Below are 17,746 nucleotides of genomic sequence, written 5' to 3' on the forward strand. Positions count from 1 at the left end.
TAACAAATTATGGCAAAACCAGCAGGTAAGTAGGTAGTTTAATTATTAAGAATGTCTCTCAGGAAGTGTTTTTTTGTTTCCAGCACCCATTTCTAGTGTGTGGTTTTATCATAGGTTCTCCTTGAAACAATTTACGTTATCGTGCAAGCCATGGTGGGTAGGTGGGTTTGGGGGTTTTTGTGTGTTTAAAAGCAACTGAGAAAACACCACTTCTGATGTCTTGTTGTTCTCATTCTTCTGGGAAAAAAAAAAACCCACCATAATCATCAAAAAGCAGATAGGCCAGTCCTCCCACAAAGACCATTAATATGTGTTTATCCTGATATGACTGAAAAGGTATGTGATAATTATAGACAGAGGCCAATTTGGATCTCATTATCCCCACACTGTTTTGTTAATGTTACTGCATTTTCCATGACTGTATGTAACTTGGCAAAGCATTATTCCTTTATTATAACTCAGTGTAAAAGTACTTTATGTCTTCGTATATGAAGGATACAACACAAGAAAAAATTCACGTATTGTACAACAATAATATATAAAAGCACTGTCTGGTATACTTCATTGCCTAAATTGATTTTAAAAGGCAGATTTTGTTTTTTCTTAGTCTAAAAGATTCAGCATAACTGAACTAAAATACATCGTCAGAACATCAGAACATTTTTTATCTTACTGATGACTATGCAAGTAGGCAAAAATCTTTAACGTTATATCATTGTATAATTTTTCTTCTGAAGCTTTAATTGATGGGAAAAAATTATTTGAAAAGAGAAGTCAGAAACAAAAATAGCATTTATTTTCTTCAACATTCTATATTAGCAATAAAGAGCTGCAGTAATTCAGCAGGATTATTATGGAGCCTCCTGGTAATAACCTGCCACAGTGAGAAAACAGTAAATAATAGACTGACCATCAAGCCAGGGGAGCCTTTACTCTCTGCAGTGAAATGTATACTGCAGCAGATGTAGAACAAGAGTCACTTTCTGGAACTTGAATGGATGAAAAAATATTTATAATCCTTAATACATCATAATCCCAGTTTTCTATATGCTCTTCTGTAAAGGGAAACATTTCACCTGTACTGTAGGAAACAGAAGAAGCCAGCTTTAGCATATTTGTTCTAGCAGCTCTTGTGGGGACATGAAATTCTGGCAAATAATAAATATTAAATGGTTTTTGAAATTTACAGTCTTTGGAGACTGTCATTTGAGAGCTAGATTACACTATTATTTATTATTCAAGGGGCATAATCAGTGAACACCCTAACTGTGTTTAACATCTAAAATAAGAACGCCAGCAGAAAATAATAATTGGTTTAAATAGGACCTATTTTAACTATAACTGTAACCAGGACAGTTTTGTTAATAATTCAATGTTGGTTGAAAACCACTCTCTTATAACTGATTTATACAGACTGAAGTAGGCATATGTTATGCTACAGGTGGATGTGAGGTCGTAAGAAACCACTTTACAGTCTTCCCAGAAGTACAGTGTCAAAAAGGTCACCTGTGGTAAAGGATCTTTCGGATTAGTCTTTCAAATCAATGCAAGAATTAAAGGCAATTTACATATAAATGGGCTAATACTCTGGCTTTGAAATTAGATGAATTTTTAAGAGATTTAAGAAACAGCAGAGAAGGTCAGTTGGGCATTAAGTATACATAATGCAGTTTTAAAAAACTGCTTGTCTTGGAACTAAATGTTTCTGGTTTATTAATATTTTGTATTCAGAGCCTGCTCTGCTCAGAGAGGTATTGCCAGCTGTTTTTTGTGAGCAAATGCAGGAAAATGATCCATGCTAGGGATACCAGATTTCAGGTAAGTATGGTCTAAGACTTAGAAAGTTAAATATTTTTAATATTAACATAGTTTGAAAGCATATTTGTTCTCATAAGGCAAAACTACAAAGCTTTAGTCAAAATCAGTGAAGATTGTTATATACTGGAAAACAACAAAATTTTAGGGAAACTTCTCATATGACTTTTTATTATCTCCTTCACACAAATCAACGTTCCAGTATGGCTTCATTCCACCCTATTTAGACCCTTATGACAAAAATACACCAGAAGCTGCACTGAATTTTACTGCATTAGCAGCACAAATGCATGCCACAGATGAAGGCAAGATCTAAGAATTAACCTTTCGTTTTGTGTGTGCACATATGTGTGTATGTGTAGATAAACTTTTGGAGTCAGGATTTTTCTTCCTCGTCTTCAGAAAGAATCCTTAAATCTATTGTATTTAACATGGACATTTTTTTCCTTAGGCATTTATGTTATTGTCTCGTTCCATAAAAGAGGCATTACTAACTCCTACATGCTGTTACTTTTTCACCACAGTACACTTTGACAATGACCTTTAATTCACAGAACTAGGAAATTACAGTGATATGGGATCCAGTGTTGCATTAAAAAAAAAAGTAAAATGCATTATTACCTCCCTTTTCAATACATCTGTGTAATTAAGTAGTATGTTCAACTTCACGTTCATGGATGCACAGAATTCATATACAAAGATGTAGTCAAACAATGGACACGGAAATAAAGTACCTTGTTCAAGGCCAAGGTTTGACAGACAGTACTTGCTCAAACCATCCAAGTAAAATTCAGTGCCTCATAAATAGAAAATAACAACATGGTTCAATGTTGAAGATGTTCTACTAACAGTACTTCTGCATTCTCAGTATTCATGCCATAGACTTGATGTCCCTGAGGAGGGGGGAGCAGCAGAGACAGAGTGTGATGGACTGACCCCAGCCCCATTCCCTGCGCCGCTGGGGAGGAGCGGGGAGAGAAAAACAGGGGTGAAGTTAAGCCCAGGAAGAAGGGAGCGGTGGGGGGGAAGGTGTGTTTAAGGTTTGGGTTTATCTCATGTTAAACTGTTTTGATTTGATTGGTAATAAAATACATTAACTTTTCCCCAAGTTGAGTCTGTTTTGCCAGTGACGGTAATTGCTGAGTGACCTCCCTGTCCCTATCTCAACCCCGGAGCCTTTCGCTGTATCTTCTCTCCCCTGTCCAGCTGAGGAGGGGAGTGATGGAGCGGCTTGGGGAGCACCTGGTGTCCTGCCAGGGTCGGTCAACCTACCGCAATTCTACAGTAGCTGATGAAGATAAAACTAGTATGTGTCACAGATACTAACAATATTTTTTTATTAAAAGTTTCAAAAACATTTATAATAAAGTCCATAATCCTTCCATACAGTTTATTCCAAAAATCAAAGAATTCTAAATAAAATAGGATTATCTAATCAACCTTGAGCATAGTTTGCTTAAAAGCCTGTTTTCTATCATACAGTACAGTGCAAAACTTAATTTTATGTGGCAGTTATTAAATTGGCCCCTTCCATTACAGGAAGGCAAAAGAAATCAACAGATGCTTGCAATGAGCCCTGCAGCAAGGCACAATCAAAACCAAGAAAATTTTATTGAGTTGATTTCAGAAGATAAACAATGAAATTGTATAGATACAGATAGAATTCTGAGGCACATTAAAGGAGTAATAAAGGCACAGAAAATACACTACAACTAATAAACTGTGTGTAAGTGGTAACAGTACTATTAAGATGATTACTTAGTTAAGTGTTAAAGTAACCCGTCAGTGTCAGATGACTTACGTCCTACATAAAGTACATTATCAGAACCTGATCAGCTTTAGCTTATATTACAGAACACAACCTTCTCAAGAGTCCAGACAGCTAAGCTTTGGAAAAAATAAGGAAAAAATAAATATTTTTATTAAAAGATATCCAAGAGTCCAAAGATAAAAGTACTTCCCAGTAATCTGACAGACAATTCTGATATTACAGAAAGTATTAACCATAAGGGAAGAAGGGACACCATACATCTAGTTACTGTGAATGTATTATATCAGGACTCCTTATAACAAGAGCTAACTGGGCCCTCAAATATAAAAGATAGTTTAAAAGTTTTTTTAGCAACAGTTCTAACAAAGAATTTGAAGATTTATTTTGTACTCTTCCTACAGAAAATTCATTCCTACAGAACCAAAAAAAAGCTTAAACCAATTACTGCAAAGTTGAGAGAAAATTCACACAGTTTTACCTTGACAAACTACCATTCTGTGCAGATACATTTAAAGCAGGTAGATGAACTTGTACAGCCATTCAGTTGATAAAAAATCTAGATTGCCTTTGCTATGTAACTGACTTTTTCTAGTGCAGATTATGCCCATAAATGGGATCATTTCTTTAGGTGCCAATTATACAGAAAAATCTTTTCAGTAAAAGCTACCAGGAAAAAAAAATAATGAAAATTTAACCTTATAGTACAGTGAGTTCAAATGCAACAAATAGTACTTATTTATATCATTTTGAATGGTTTCATGTACAAAAATTTGTAAGTCAGAGGAACATTATCTATTTCATATATATGAGACTCAAAGCCCATGTGGAACAATGCTGACATTTCCAATTACTGATTTATGAGAAGTATGCGAAAATAAAAATATAGATCAGTCATGTACGTACTGGAAGATCTGGGATAATAATAATAATTAAAAAAACACCTTAGAGGAATGAGGTCTAGCCTTTGGAAAAAGAAATTAAGAGCAGATCTCGCCAATTTATAAAGGAACAAAAGGTATACTTGATGAGGCTACAGGAGCTTGTGTCAAATATAACAAAGGGCATGAATTTAAGCTAAAGAAAGGTCATCTTCAAAGAGAATGTTGGAAGAAATGCTTTACACAGAGAATAATTACGATGGAAAATAAACCACTATGACAACTTTTGCAACAAGTGATATAAACTTTAAAAGGTGACAGGCATTTGAAAGACAGTTACTGTGCAAATAGAAAGACGGAGAGAGAGATGTCTGGCCTTTCCAAAAATAGGCTTCGCATCCATCCGTCTTTAAATCACCAGCATTACATCACTATCTGCTGCCTCATAAGCCCACTAAAAGAGAAAATTGACACCAAACTGAACTGAGGGACCTAACAAGAGGATAGTGACAGTTGAAATGAGACTTAGAGATTCCATCTCCAAACGTTATTGCCTGAACTAACTCATTTCAGTGAAGGAATAAATCTTGTCCCATCTATTTCAGAGCCTTCATTTCTCTTCTAATGATTCTTCCACTTTAACAGGCTTTGATTCAATAATTTGGGTGCTTTAAACCAAACATACAATCTTAAGTTGTTATCCATCACAAGTATAATGAAGGTGTATGTTAGAAAACTTAGAATTTTTATCTTGTGTCATCTGGACATCACCCTGAATCCCACATCTTTAAAAGTGAAAAAAAATATTATTTTTACCAATTATACGAGATATCAAGAACAGTTGAATACTACTTTTTGAGTCCTGACCAACAGCAAAATAGGCTAAGGAAAATGTTGGCATGCAGACAAGCCTCTAAGGAACTCCAAGCTATGTTTGGAACTGTATCCTTAGGAAGGCTCAAAAGGAGCTTGACATAATTTTTATCAAATGTTCAAGGGCATACATATACAGTTTCAAAAGTAAGAAGAACTCTCACTATAAGAAGTCTCACTGAAACAAATACAATCAAGTCAAGGTGGCTCCAGATCCTCAGTTATCTAGTGAAGGGATCAATAAAATAATTTAAATTACAGGATTCCTTTAAAAAGAAAAAGTAACTCCACTGTATCCTACTATACACAATACAGAAAACAAACTCCACTAACCATGGCCGCCTGCTTGCTTAAGAGGGAAACTACCTCTGGAAGTTAACATTTACTACTGTCTGTGCTAACAGATTCTACTATGAGATTGGTCTTGGGTTACCATCATTGAATGATGTAGTTAAGAACAATTTTTACCATAATTTGTGTATTTTAGAAAGTATTAACAAGTTGAATGATTGCTAAAATCTTTAATGATTTGTGGTGACTTTCACCATAAAGATGACAATATATTAGTTTATCAGATGCCAGATCGTGCAACGCATCATTAACAAGAGGGTGTTTTCTGAACATTTCCCAAACAAATACCAGCTGGTTTATTTTCAGCAAGCAGCTGTAGTCACAAGCATCTCTTATCTGATTCACTAAACTGATGTCAAATACATAATGTATTAAAATCTCTAATGTTCATTTATAACTTCTTTGTCTCAGAAGCATTATGCTATGTACAGTATACTGCAAAGATCCAAAATGATACGATCATCATTTTCTGACTTAAAAAAAAAAAAAAAGTATCAGGAGTTTAGTAAATTTTCTAAAGTTTATATAAATAGAAAAAATTATTATATTACACAACTATTCCAGATGTACCCTAGAGATTATCTGATTATAAGATAAGGAATAGCACATTTCTTATCTGTCAAGAGTACTTTGAGATCAAGACAGCTGAAGAGGATCATTTCAATGGATTAATAACTTTAGGCCACTTCATTTGAACCATCATATCCACACATTCAAAATCCAGACTAAACCAAACACACTGGGCTATCTGGAATTCACTGGGTATTTTAGGCAAAGCAATATTGATGCTCACTGAAAATCTGCTGCTGCTCATCTTAGAGGCCCCTGACCCTTGCACATCTCCAACATAAATGTAGAAATGCCAGTGACCAGCATTGCCTTGTAAATGGTGAAAACATTTGCAAACGGTACTTGTATCGCTTTCCAGCCCCTTTCCATGGGAAAGGGGAAGGGGTAGGGGGAAACCCCAAACCCAAAAACCAACCCATCCTACTCTTAGAATTCAGCTGTGTCTCTGTCTCCTTTGGGGAGCAAGCTGGCTCTAACAGACTCAGTCTCTAGTGTCTGCCACTTTCCCACTGTAATTGTAAAGCTGGGATCAGGGAATACACATGTATTTGCTCCTCCCTATCACTAAAAGGAAAATGTCTCCTGCTATTTGGTCAGCTTGGAGTATCCCTCCACTGGACAAGATCTCAGTTCTCTAGAGTAAAAGCATAGCTTACAGGGGGAAATCAGAAGAAAAAAAGATTTCTGGAAAGGGGAATAACTTCAAATTTAGTTTATTTTTTCTAAGCAACCTGTTTAAAAAAGAAAAAAATCTTGGTCACAGTTAAAGAAACAGAAATTCCTTGAATAAAGCACAAAATTAAAAAGCCGTTTCTCCCTATCATCAAAAAGCTATAGTTACTTCAAGAGCTGATAATGACAATCTACAGCTTTATAAAGGGAAAAGGGATGAATATCAATACGTGTGAGAGCTGCTGGTTATCAGCAAATAATTTAGAACTCTTCTACTAGGCATGTGTCTACCAATGCATCAATTGCTCGAGTTGCTCATTCCACAGCTAAACTACTGCACAAGTAGCAATTGCAAAACAATTTTTTACATAATGTTTAACAATCAATCAAAACATATCCATTGCTTTTCAAATGAACCATTTTTCCTTTCATGTTAAACATTTAATAATAGGTTTATTCTTAAACTGACTGATGATAATTCTTTGTCTTCATAAAAATACAAATGGAAGAGGGAAGAAGTTCAGTATCCCACTCTCCTGCAGCATGTGCAGTTTATGCCACTCAGTGAGTCAAAGGGCAAGTATCTCTAGATATTATCTAGTTCATATTTTCAACCTACGGCAGGATAAACCCAGGTCATTTCTGTTTTACTCACCCAAGATGATCAAAGAACCAAAGAACTGCAAGGTAGCCTGAAGAAGTTTTGTCCTAACCTGTTCATGTTCATCATGGGAAGATTATTGAGTTTTGGATCCATTTGTGTGCCTAACTAGCCTTGCTGTATTTCTTACCTAACCTGAAACTTTGTTTAAATTTCAGTCTGTTCTGTTTTAGATGTTCTGTTTAGGTTGGGGGGTGGAAAACAACCAACACAAAAAATTTCCCCTCTTTGTAATGGTCATTTATGGAGGTGGGGGTGGAGGGGGGTGGGGTATTTTGTTTTGTTTTAGGCTTGTTTGGGGGCTTTTTGGTTTTGGAGTTGTTGTTTGGGGGGGTTTTTTTGGGGGTGGGGGGGGAGGTGGGGGTTTTGGTTGGTTGGGTGGGTGGGTTTTTATTGCTAAACCACCTCAATCTTTAGGGATTTGGAGCCTGAAAAGTACTCAAGAAATGACAAATCAAGTGAGACTCCTCTTTAACTAGATCAGTTCTATATTAGCCAAGAATTTTATTTACAGAGTAGGAATATAGCATACTTCCCCCCACCCCCAATAGCTGGGTCCATAGATGATTAACTGATGATACCCAGGGCTTTGATACTTCAATACATTGTACTGCTAGCCACATACTCTTACCTCAAGCTTTTTTGGATCATTTCCAACTCCACCAAAACAAACCACAATCCTATCAAAGAGGGGCACCATAATAAGATTAATGAAACCCAAATGTAAGAACCTTCTTTGCTTCCCAGATCAGAGGTATCATGGTGGTTTCCTTGTAAGAAGTGAAGGCAGTTTAATATTAAGATTTCTCTCTTAGCTTTAAAACCATTGAGATTTTTCCTTCCTGAAAAACTAACAGTTCAGTATTGAAAGGTCTGGATTTCACTACGTAATTTCTTTAGGGAATTACTATTAAGTTACCAGCTCACTAGCATGACCACTTGGGGTCCTATTATGGCCACATACATTTGAATGTAAAAAATTGAAGGCTTCAGTGTCTGGAGAGACTCTGGTTTGACTAAACTTTAATTTTAGAATTCTCATAGGCACACCAACTGCATAATTCAGCACTAAATAACATTAGCTTGGTGAAGAATTAGAAGATGCAGAAGGCTACAGAAAGGAAGGCAGAAGAGAGCAGGAGTAGATTTGTATTTGAGCATATCTGACAAAACACTTCAGCAGAAAGTCAATCTCTCTTCAGAGGTTAGGGTGCGTAGCTGGGTACTCTCTTTACTAATGCCAAGCCTCTTGGCTTCATAAAATCTCCTGCTGTGATGGGATTAAAACATTTTTGCAAAAGATACAGAGGAATAAGGTCAATCACAGATCACGAAATAACCCTCACCCCAACTCTGTCTGCTGGGGGTTGGACTCTCCAGCCTAATCTTATTCAAACAAAAAGCCATATATATAGCCTGTGTCCTGAGTATCTAAAGCTGTTTCACATTACTGGATCTACTGTAATCCTTCTGTTTTTAACAAGTCCTGATGCACAAAATTGTGCTCCCAGTTCAAAGACAAGACATGTAGGTTTAGAGACCCACAGAGGTTCCTATTACATGATTCTGGGGTCAGGTTCCCCACCCCCTGCCCCAAGGTGTTTCCAAACACTTTTTAAATAGGTACTGGAATGGATATGTGTTGCATAGATTTTGTTATTCGTTATTCATTGCTGTCAGGAGAAATCACTGATGGGTCTCATGTCTCAGTGAACAGAGCAGGATGTTCATATGAGAAACACACACTTACATTAGGAGGTTGCAGGAAGCTTCTTCTATTGCCTAATCTTTACCTGAAAAAAGAAAACATAAATTAGAGGTCTTTAATAGAGAGGCTCGCAAAATCATTCAATGGAGATATTAATCCACAAGCGCTTGTTGTGTGGGAAGAGGTGTATTCTCCATGGGAATCTTATTGAACTCCTCAGAACAGAATAGTTCAGTTTGGGGAGCACCTAAATTTCTATTTGACTTCCCCCGCCCATATAGTTACAAAAGCGTACATTACTTTGCAGTACATACTTCTGCCACAAAACCACCAAAGAAAAAAAAATGCAATAATCAGTAACATTTATAGCATCAATTATCAGCTACCTGTTGAATTTCCAGTTTCCAAAATATCTACTTAGTAAACAGTATTGTAATTGGAAAGCTTTACAATCAATACCACGTATTTTCAGATACACAAATTTCACCATAAAGCAAAACCTTGACAAAACTAATGTTTGTTTGGTGAGAAGCTTCAACATTATGTCTTTTCATTCAGGTTTTCTTTTAAGTATCAGCCCAAAAATGATGAATTCTGAATTTTAATTAGATCTCCTCTTCAGAACAAGCCACAACTCTATCCTTACAGATAGCACAGCTAGAACTAATCAATCTTCTAAAAGGGTTACATGAAACAATATTAACTTCCCGCTGCTATAGAGTAAACCAATGCATTTTCTGGAGACTAGAAAAGCAAGGATATTTCTCATTTTTGTATACCACTAGGAGCTCCTTGTTAGGACCTATTTTAGCCACACAAGTATTTTAGCTCCAAGAGTAAGAAAAAAATCCATACCATATAGCTCAGTGCAGACGATGATCAGAGTGATTTTGTAGTGTGCAAGGAAGGGACAATATGACCCTATGCATTTCACTCTCAATTACACTACTCCATTACAGGAGAATGGAGATTAAACATTCCCATCATGCACAAGATGTATGCAGCTGCCTCTTATTATTTGGTGAAGGTCATGAATAAGGCCAAACCTATGACTGTATTCTAGCTAAGTAATTCAGCAGTCCCTTTCTCAAATGTGATTTGATAATGAGTTATTAGGAAATACAAGCCTGGGGTAAGAAATATGCCAATGTTTAGGAGACGAGTACGTGCAACAATCCACACTGTTACTCTAAATTAGTGACATGAAGGTTTCTCTGAGCATAAGTACAAAGCCACCATGAACAGAATTAACCTAATGTGGCATTTTGTCAGTTTACAGAGCGTTTAACAACACTTGAAATTGCTTTACCTAGTAACTCACTGATTCCATTAAATCCATCTATCCAGGTGTGCACTTTGTGGGACAGTCATTTCCTCATCAGTAATTTGTCTATTCTTTTGTTGCCATCAATATGATTTACTGTGATCCAATAAAATTATTTTGGTTTCATAAAAGTAACATAAGCATCTATGAAGAGGAAATATTTTCTTTCAGAAATGTAATTCCAGTGTTTACGGTCAACTTTTGTTGAATCAGAAGAGTAAGGGAATTCATACACTGTTCTGTATTCTTCCAAAGCACCTTTCTCAAATGTAAACAAAAAGTTAGCAACAATGTGCACAACATTAGGTATTAGGAAAGCATAAATTCTAGTTGGTAGGGACACAGTATTTTAGAATACAAGGCCTCCTTCCTTTTTTTTTTTGTTTTTTTTTTGACTACTCATGACCACCCTAGAATGTTCAGTCTAGCACTGGTACCTGGATTAGAACTGCCATATGTCAGAGTTGACACCCAGAGTTTGGGTTACAATGCCCTGAAATGACCACTTGGGACTGCCTTAATATCAGCTACTGGGAGCAATGCCAGAGCAAAATACTCAGCTGACAAGTTTCAGCAGTTTCTGAGCACCACATTTAAACCGGGATCTGTACTAAAGATAAAAAAATAAAAAAAAAAATCTTCCCAAGATTGAGAAGGTAACAAAAGTAACTCCAAGGAAAAATAAGAATAAACTAATTCATGGATAATTTCATAACAATTCTGTGAAACCAAGTCTGGAGAGAAGCTGCAATAACCAACCACTCCAGCAGCAATCCTCAAAGAAAGTCAGAACACTGGGACAGGCTCCTTGAGACAGAGAGGTTTCTTCAGGAACACATCTTCAACATCACCACATTAACATTTGGAATTACAACATCAACAGAGCAATTGTTTGCTTGTTTTTGTCTCCTGCTTTTACTTTTTTGAAACTTCAACAGTTTACTGTCTTAGTGGCTAAAGATCAAGCAAGAATGGATCCTCCTGTCCCAAATATTCTGTGCATACAACGCAGTCCACGTGCCCTGCCCTGAAGGGCCTCCATGGCCCAACACTAGGGACAAATACCAAGTCATATGTAGCTTTTAATATTCACCACTGCCAAGAACAAGGGAAGGAAGATAAATGCTGATTCTCTTTTTTCTGAACTAGAAGGAGATATCTAATAAACCCATTCCAACAGAAAGGGATCATTTTACAGGGCACCAGATCTCTGGAGAGATTATCGTGGATGTTCTTTGCTGGATTTTTTTTTGTTTACTTTTACCATTTCCTTACTTTTTTCCTCTTCCGTTCATGGCTAGCAGATTTAATACTGCTCTTTCAAAAGCCATTATAATTATAGAATCCAAGCTGTTAAAAGAAATCTTAATAAAAAAATCATCCTCACCACATAAAAGGAAACACCAAAATATTTCATCTTCCTTATTAATCCCATTAAAAACCTTCTACTCTTTATCCTGCAAAAAAGCATACCCATATTTTTCCAGCTAACAAATTTGAAAGTATAAAGGCAACTTTAGAGGCCAATTTAAATATGATGTATATATACACACACATATATATTGTGGGTATAAACACTAGTTGTCAAGCCAACATTTTAAAGAGACTGACGAACATTAACAAAAAGCCTAGCCATCTACTAATTAAGCTTTATACTTGAACATATTTCAGGTATGTTTTAGAAATATACTAATATTTCAGTTATTTGACCTTCCTTGATATCACACCTGTTTGTTCCTCAGCATGTCTCAGAATCATTATTTAAGACTAAAGCAGATAGACACATGAAAGATACTTAAAAGTAACCGTCAAAGGTTACATGAAGGATTTCAGCTCATGATATTAAAACTCCATTGGTTCTCAGTTCCATGAATTTTTATTCTGTTGCGTGGCTTCAGTGCCCACCATTTTGATTCTTTGGAATAAAGAACATAGGATTTAAAACCCAAAGGTATAAGCTCAGGTTTACAGGGCAAAACCCAGGACAGCCTTTTAAACAAGAAGTAGCAAGAAACTTGATTCTTGTGGTGGGTTTTTCATCATGAACTAGAGCAATAAATTAGTAATTATCATTAATAATCATGTATCTTCAAGGATGAAGAGGGCTTAAAGAAAAAGTATAGAAAAATCAAAGCAGCAAGCACAAGTTTTATATATCTATCAGGAACTTTTTAGATGGATTTGGCATTTGAAACATTGAAGTGAGGAGACATTCATTTATCTTTGTATATGGTTTTTTTCCCTAAATTTGTCTTCTCAGCAAGTTACTAAGACCAGTGGAATAAAGGCTATAACTTCTTTATGAAAGAGTTTGTATATATTATTTATAAGCTGTTACATAAGCACGTCTACATAACAGGACTGATATTCCATCATTTAAAAAAATGCAGTAACAAGAAGGATTTGTTTGTTCAAAGTATTGTAGATTTTTAAAATTAGCATCTATATTTTTATCCTTTGGACACATCCATAACATTAAGATTTATACTCCTACCAGTAATTTATAGTAAGATATATTCTATATCTAGGATATCTGAATTTCAATGTGGACTGATTTTAATTCCTACTGACATCGGTGCATCCTATTTATTAAGTCCCAGTAAGAACAAATACAGCTCCACAACACCAAGAAACATGTACAGAAGTATGAGACAGGAGCCTAAAGGCTAAAAACTATCCTGAAAGCCTGTCATGCTACCTGCCACAGATGATTTAAAAAAAAAAAACAAACTGATTTATGAAATATTTCATAATGAATCGGTCTTTTGAACTTGTCACTATTTTAATGCTACATCTTGCATCAAAAAATTTCAACCAAAACACTACCATTACCTAAAATATAACCTTCTCCCTACTCCAATCAGACATTCCTAACTGTGAGGTAGGAGCAAACATAACTTACCAAACCCATCCAGGACATTTATTTAGTCCATCACCTATATGCACAGCAAATATGTCAGCTACAAGGTTTAAATTTAGCCACAAAGATCTTTCAGTGTTTCATTCCTGAGAAAAGGCTCACAATTGTAGCTTGCTCTGAGAAAACTGAAATCCAAAGACTACTTACAGAAGCAGTTTTACTGTATGCTTTAGTCATTCTGTTAGTTACAGAGTTTGCTTTTTTTTTATGAAGATATGCAAAACTACATTCTTCTAATGAAGCAGTAAAAACCTGACAACACTTCAAATCGCTTTTACTAAATGGGAGTATTTAATATTTTTCTGTAATTGCTAAACCAAAGACTAATCATACACATCTGTGACAGCTAATGGGTCTGTATTAGTTAAGCTAGTCAGACAGGATTTAACCTTCATTTCTGTTCAGGTGATGTCCACAAATCATTAAAGGAGAGAATTACCTGCAGTGTATCCAAGAATACAGTGCAATTCAGGGGTTAGCGCTGCTTAATAGCTCTACAAAAAATAATAATTTTTTCCTCTTCAGTTTTTTTAAGTTCACTTTGCCTACATACCTACAAAAACCTTAGCAGCAGTTAAGGAATTGGTCATTTAAGACAACTGCCCAGCACGCCAAACACCTTATTTCTATGCTTCCATACTCCCATCTCTTGGACTGATTGTTTCAAGCCTTCCACTTAGAGGACTGGATCAGAGAACTTTTTCCTTGTAGTTTTGTAAGGCAGCTCTCAAAGCAGGTACTGTTGCAGCTTGATTACTCAGCGCTACAGTAATTCAATTTATGATTATGTGGCTTGTCAAACCTATGCTCTCTAACGTGAAAAATTAAAATACACTGAGAAATTCAAATATCTGTAAAGTTCTACCATTGTGTGGGAGTGAGATGAGCTTAGACCAAGTTGAAAACACAGAATAGTTGTTTGAAAACTGAAACTTATTTTTAAAAAAATCCTTATGCACACAAGCCTTAAAGTAGCAGCTTCCAGTAAAAGTCATTTAAGAGCAGCTTCCACTAGAGCAGACTTTAGGATGGATACTTTAACAGATACTGCCACAGTTTAGTGACATGAAAAAAACCAACTATAATACACAATAAAGTAAGAAAATCATAAAGAAATAAAGTAGCAAGTAATTTTTGTAATATCAAAAGTTTCTAGCAAGCTGCTTGAGATTTTTTTTAAACTATCTCATGAAGTTGAATTCCAGCCTACTAGTAAATGGGACTCACTGGGGTAACAGTGTGCTGAGTCTGAGGAAGGAGAAAAATGCCAAGAGGATATATAAACACATTAAACGTAATTTACATTCTGCTGAATTTAGTGTCTGCCAAGTCTGGCATACTGCTTGAAATGTTGTGTTTATCAGACATCTGGGCAAAATTTAGGAAAGTTGGGAGATACAGAAATTTCAAAACCATTTGGAAGAACCTCATAATAATTTGTTGTCATGCTTCATGATAGGTCTTTTTATAACACAATGACTATATGGTCACTATGAAACTATGATAACATTCTAATCCTTGAAAGTAAAAAAAAAAAAAAAGAAAAAACACACCACAAAAACCCCAACTTTTTGCAACTGAGTGTTTAGGGAATTCCAAAAGGATGGGAATATTAAAACACTTAAGTTTTGGAAGACAGTCTGCATCCATAATCTTTAAACCTAAGATTTAGAGAGGTCTGCAGGACAAAAGCAAATAAATATTTTTTCTACCTTTAACATTTTTTCCAGTATTACCTTTTTTTCCCCAGCATTTTTTAAAAATCTTTTATGGGAAGATAAAAATTTCTTGAAAATTGTTGAACACAAATTTGAGTGTTGTTGCAATATTCAACAGTGCATTGTTTAAGGTACTCAGCTTGTGCTGAATAGTCCATAAATACTGAAGAAAGCAAAACTCACAAAAAATGCCCCCACAGATTAGGCCAGTGAACTGGTCTGATCCTTGCCTTGATTATGGCACAGCTTTTTTAGATTTTCATCTTCAATTCTTGCATTTCAGAAATTTCTGTAAAGAGAAGCCAACAACACAAAAAAAGGCTACTGAGCTTATAGTATTCATTTGTGAGTACGATGTAAAGCTTGGCCCATGAAAACAGTCAGCATTCCTCTTGTTTCCAGTAGGGCAGGACTTCGCTTGCACTTCCCGGACCATTATTTTCCTAATAGGTGGGATATCAAACTGCAGCATTTGCAAGATGACCGTACTTGTGGAAGAACATTTTCTCCAAAAAGTAGACATAAAACTGAAGACATACTTGTATCCCCAGGTCTGCTGCAAGCCCAATAGCCAGGGAACATAGTAAACCAAAGAAAAATAAACATGAAAGTTTTATCACCTTGAGACATAACCATGCCCTGTTCTCTCATCTTCCCACAGTTTTGGGGACATGCCTTGTTTCTCATGTGAAAGGCCCGCAATTCCATTCACCCTCTTTAAAATAATTCCTCTATCTATTCTCTCACCACCTTTATACACCTTTTTTTAGAAAAAGACAAAAAGCACCACCACCAAAAGCCCCACCCTCAAAACCCCCTACACAATGCACCCTGAGCATACACAGCCACGGCAGGAAAGCATTTCCCACCATAACTTTGTAGGCTGAACTTTGAACCTATAGCTCCTAGGAGTCCTGCTGAGTCTAGCTCAGTAAGTAGCTATACCTCCGCTAGTAGAGAGAAATGTGAGTTTTAAAACAAGACTAATGCTCAGAATCCTGGCCAAATAAGGCAAAACCTCAACAAGTCACATTCTCCTGTACTTCGGATGGTTTCCAGTAAGCCCAGAGCCACATATTAAAACCACCTGAAAGTGCTGATGGCTTGAATTCACCAGACGAAAAACTGAGATTACAATGGGCTAAAAGGAACCAGGCTAAACACAACAAAACCTTTATGTTTCAACAAATATTTGCCCAAAGGCTACAACTGAAGTCTCTGGTTAATAACTTGATCACCTCACAGATATATAGCTTATGTCAGCATGTGGTCCCACACCCACTACTCTAATCCCATTCCTGGAACTACCTAATGGTTTTTTACTTTCATGCTTTTTCTTTCCTGAATAAACGTTTCTTTAGCTAAAAGCATGTCTTGGCTACACCAGAGATTTCAGACTGTATTTTGCTACACAATATAAAGTAGCAAACACACTTTTGGCCTGTACAAAACAAAAAAAAATAAATAAATAAATCTAAGGTTGTACAGAAATCCCAAAGCCTCAAATACACTATCAGCCAGTTCCCTCCCAGAGCAGGCTGCTGCTGCCCTGATGGTTTTCAATTCCTGTTGGGAATAATCCATAAAATGTTCAGGAAAAAAAGCATCTAGAAATGTCCATTATGTTTTTCATGCTTATCTGGGGAGGTCTCTTCTTTAGTTAAGAGAATAATTTCAAGCAAAGGTTAATTACGCACTAGCCTTCTAAGAGCCTATAAAGGATTTACAATAGGTTGTTGGCATCATGTTGTAGCACTGATCACCTCCCTGCATGCCTGCAAAAAAACTTCAGATTTAGCTCTGCATAAAGCAGCTATCAACTTTTTCCTTATTCTCCCTTTAATTAAAAAAGAAAAAAAAACAAACAACAAACCAGAAAACCTACTGTTCTGCAGTCTAAATTCATTAACAGGCTACACATAGCAATGAATTGCAGATCTCCTAGAATCAGTGGCAAAGCCTCTGTTAACTTGAAATCAGCCCAGATTTGTCCAAAAGGAGTGAAGTAAAAGAATGACATCTAAGGTTCTCAAGGTTACATAGAAAATATGAACAAAGGGGAAAGTTCTTTTACCAGCAGCTCCCTGCAGCTTTCCTTCACAGCCCACGTTCATCCACCCAAGGAGCCTGAGGCAGTGACCTGCTGGCAGCCACACACAGAATTCACTTCTGTCCTAGAAGCAACTTCACCCAACTCCACTAGTCAATACTCGTTATTGATAGGTGAATATGCAGCCTAGATACCATATTCTTAAGTTTGTGAATTTTCAGGATTTCAGAACAATATTAATAAAGACTATGAAAGGCCTGATTCATTACTGGAAATAGACTAAAACTTTTCATGGGATAAATTAGTCTTTTTATAAATATTCATAGCAACAGAAGACTATGAGAAAAAAAGTTATTGAAAAACTGAATACACCACAGGTATCTTTCAGGTACCATATCTACCATGTATATATTTTTTAATGCTGCACATGCCTAA

General features: G+C 36.1%; 1 protein-coding gene across 2 annotated transcripts in view; it reads right to left on the reverse strand.

Annotated features, from left to right (window-relative positions):
• Nucleotides 1-17,746, reverse strand: part of FHIT (fragile histidine triad diadenosine triphosphatase) — a 613,983-nt gene that overhangs the window by 485,680 nt on the left and 110,557 nt on the right. For both annotated transcript variants that reach the window (XM_037385512.1, XM_037385513.1), the window contains one exon: nucleotides 9,342-9,384. The gene's annotated coding sequence lies outside the window, so the exon portion shown is untranslated. The remainder of the gene's footprint in view (nucleotides 1-9,341; nucleotides 9,385-17,746) is intronic.

The sequence above is a fragment of the Falco rusticolus genome, chromosome 4 (genome assembly GCF_015220075.1).
Source record: "Falco rusticolus isolate bFalRus1 chromosome 4, bFalRus1.pri, whole genome shotgun sequence".
In the NCBI taxonomy this organism is placed as follows: Eukaryota; Metazoa; Chordata; class Aves; order Falconiformes; family Falconidae; genus Falco; species Falco rusticolus.